This window comes from Nanorana parkeri, unplaced genomic scaffold, assembly GCF_000935625.1.
Source record: "Nanorana parkeri isolate BGI_ZX_2015 unplaced genomic scaffold, ASM93562v1 scaffold2751, whole genome shotgun sequence".
Taxonomy (NCBI): domain Eukaryota; kingdom Metazoa; phylum Chordata; class Amphibia; order Anura; family Dicroglossidae; genus Nanorana; species Nanorana parkeri.
The window spans coordinates 71567-75441 of record NW_017309019.1 but is presented as its reverse complement, the minus strand read 5'-3'; the positions used below and the strand labels follow the sequence as shown (position 1 = coordinate 75441).

At 49.3% G+C, this 3875-nt stretch overlaps 1 protein-coding gene across 1 annotated transcript in view; it reads left to right on the top strand.

Moving 5' to 3' along the window:
- CLPB (ClpB homolog, mitochondrial AAA ATPase chaperonin) overlaps positions 1-3875 on the top strand; it is a 74138-nt gene that overhangs the window by 5793 nt on the left and 64470 nt on the right. The window lies entirely within an intron of this gene.

Below are 3875 nucleotides of genomic sequence, written 5' to 3'. Positions count from 1 at the left end.
CATTCCAGTATGGGCATCTCCTCATAGGTCATTGAGATGCTTAAGCTGATTATGGAGTGAATTTTGGCCAGTTCCTGATGACCAGGCCGATATTCGAGCAGTGTGTGGCTTTGTTGGCACTCCTCCGCTTCACTTTTGTCAGAGGAGCCGCTCTGGACATATTTACTGGAACTGTCCAGATATTCAGCAGCCTCTGGAGCAGCATGGGGTGGATGGAGGAATCAACCCACTGAATGAGAAGAAATGTATGGCCGGCCTTACTTTGCGGTGGGTTCCACTTTTGTGCATGGTCAGTACTTGCACTCTGGGACCCATGGGGGATTTGGGGTACAATGGATCAGATTTGTGATGCTCTATGGGTCACGACCCACCAGTTGAGATCCAAGGGTCTAGATGAGCTATGGCAAAGTTGGAGACGTGTAGCCTGACCATCTCTAGATCATCCCACGTCCAGGTTCTTGCATAGACGGCTCACCAATTTATGGGCGGTGTTTGGCATGTGGTCAGTTCTTCCAGTTCTTGGCCTTCTTCGCTCTCTTCTACCTTCAACTTTTTCAAACATAATTGATTCATTGTCCTTGTAATGTGTCTGAGATGAGGTTTCAGTTGGGTCATCAGCACCTCCATTGAACGTTCAGACCTGGTGAAGGACCCACGTGGTGTTCTTCTCAACCCTCCATGATGTAATTGCTGTTCCTGGGGTCCAATGCCAGGTCTACCCTGCTGGCGCTTGGCTGCCGGTGTTCTATCGAAAATTCCAACTCCTTGAGATCTCTAACCATCTGACCGCAAGCGGCGGCCATATTGATTGGGGCAACTCAGATTAATAACATGCTGGATTAGTGTTACCCGAGTTTATTTTTATACTTTTACTGCTGTGTACTATTTCTATAGGGAAATGCCGCGGGTGGCTCACGTGCAGTACAGCCTTCTCGGCCAAACCTCTTACTTCTAACTAAACCGTAAGTCAGATGGTTGGCGATCTCGAGCAGTCAGAGGTTTCGACAGAACACCGGCACTTTCAGGTTTCACCCACATGGTGCTGCAACTAATCAGGAGACGGTTCTCCCTTCCTGGACTGTCTCTCTCAATGGATACATCACCAATGCTGTGACATCCGGCTTCTTCAAGGTCCAGCTCTTACTTCCGTTTAACCATTCCTGGATTTTCATAGCAGAGACGTATTCTCTAGAACATTACGGATTGCACAGATCCATCCACATTGGTCCTTCACATCAAAGGAGCTCACAATCTAATGTTGGAAGGACATCTCCTAAAGAAACTCCATGACTTGGCCAGAGCCCGCAGGATCTATCCCTTGCTTCTGGGTATGAGGGAGCATGCGATCACCTCTCATGATGTAATGCTTTTGACTGATGGCCCCTCACCAGGCCTGGACCATGTAGGGGGGGACACCTCATCAGTCCTGTGTAAGCTTCAGCAAGGAGCTCACTCATGGTCAGGGGAGCACAGGTGAGGGTATAAGTGGGTCGGCCAATAAGGAGGTTCTGTCACTTTTCCTCGAATGGACGAAGGAAATGTCTCTTTAACCTACCAATAGGTTGGATGGAGCAGAACCACGTGACGAATATTCAGAAAGGGCGTTTGGCTCATAAGCAGCCAATAGTCGGTGAATCCAATATTTTCTTCATCATGAACATGCCCCTTAGTCGGAATCTTTGTTACGTATAAAGTTTTATAGGTTGAGATCTAAAAAATACTTAAAGGAGTCCCCCTTTTAAAAAGATTTGAGGTTCGCTCCCGTCCAACCTTGTTCCCAGGGTGATCAGCCATCCCTTCTGACCAAAGCTAACAAGAGCCCCCCCCCTGGAAGTGTTTGCCGTCCCTCCTGAGCAAATTCAATCCGTTGTACTGAAGGAAATCCAATTTCTTGGCAAAGCATCGGTGACTTTTGATGTTTTCCTTCGAGTCGCAACTTCATAAGTGACAACAAGGACCCAAATGACTTGGGACAACACAGGATTAAGGCCCCGGTGGACAATAGGTGGATATCCGCTCTTCGGGGGGAAGGCACGGCCCCGAAGCCCCCCCCCCCATGTCCCGAGTTCGTGTGTGGCACAAGGGTTTGACAAGGTGCCATGACAAACTCAATGCCGTGAAGCCGCCCTTCAAGGTCGTCCCTTAAGAGGCTTTCTACAGCCTGGTGTTTGTTTAACTTTCATGTCCCAGCAGCCGTCCTGGTACTGTGTTCAGCGGCTAAGAGGGGAGGACAATGGCTGACCGCCGGACTGTGAAGGTTGTTGACTTTGGCCAACGCTCGCCGGAGCGGAACGAAGGAGAAAAGGCCGAGGCTGGAGGAGGAGGAGGCGTCCTCCACACAAGTGTCACCTCTCTGCACGTCCCCAACAAGTCAATACTTCCCACCTCTCCGTGTGTCACAGGAGCACCAAGGTGTGAAGATTCCGCCTGAGGAAATGAATATAAAGATCTATACAAATCCGCTTACTTCCTCTCCGCTGTCGCTTAGAAAATACCGAACACATTTATTCAAGATGAACTAGGAATCGGGACCTCCAGCACGTTCCTGGCTTTTATAGGAGGGGGAGGGGGGGGGCTTTTGTAGTGATGAATCTGAGGTATCTGTTGTGTTGGTTTGGCCTCATTACGATGTTGCATTGGGCGGTTTTCTTCTAATATTTACCCCGCACCGCCACTGAGGTGTCGCCAAAGTGCACGCTGCAGACTTTTTCGAATCTATAAAAACTTCCTGTTATCTGTATTTTCCTGGTGAACGCGCCACCACCCGAAATTTGCCTAATCCCTTCATTTCAGCTGGTTCAAGCACCCTATAGATGTATTATGTGACGGGAGGACGCTAGTTTGTGTCCTCCCGTTACCCTAAGGAGAACTATGGGGAAAAACACTGACCCCATAGCTCTCCTTTAACCAGACCCTGACGAAGGGGTCTAGATGAGCTCTGCCCGAGTTGGAGCCGTATAGTCTGACCATTTCTAGATCATCCCACGTCCAGGTTCTTACAAAGACGGCTCACCTATTTATGGACAGTTTTTGTCATGTGGTCGGTTCTTCCAGCTCTTGGCCTTCTTCGCTCTCTTCTACCTTCAACCTTTTCAAACATATTTGACTTATTGGCCTTCTAATTTGTCTGAGATGAGGTTTCAGTTGGGCCGTCCTAACTCCGGGGAGGCCGGGTCCCACGGCACGGGGGCACTAGCAGATCGCCGCGTCTGATCAGAGGTCTGAGTCTGATGGTGTGTGCGTTGGCCGCAGGGGCCGGGCCCGCGCTATCCCTCACATAAAATCCCAGGAGGCGTCGCCTTGGGACAGGAAGTGTGTTCATGGCAGGATCACCAGATGAAAATAAAGGGGAAACTAATGCAGCCACCACATCTAAGTACTGTGGAGCAATTATATATATATATATATATATATATATATGTATATGTGTGTGTGTGTGTGTGTGTGTGTGTATGTATATATATATAATATATATTTTAGGGGTTTAGATACACTTTAACATCAAGTGAAGTCCATAATGACCTCCACACCTTCTGGTTGCTGAGAGGAAATCCAACCTGCAGATTATTACGCAGTTTATATGTCCAGCATGCAGACGAGCACAGGAAATGTAACCAACCTGCTGGCAGCGGTGTCACCAGCAAGGAAGGGGTGAACATCACCAGCCGCCGTAGGGTTAATCCGGCATTGCCTGAAGCCAGTGGTCACGCTGTGGTGTCTCTGTGTGGCGGGAATCTTGGTTGAGTGACCCCAGCTGCCGGCAAGGTGCGGTGGCCATCGAGCAGCTCCTGAGCTGACCTTTTCTTCAGCCTCCTCCATCTATTGTATCCTGTGAAGGGATCAATATCCCCTGACACCCGCATGCAGTCTCAATG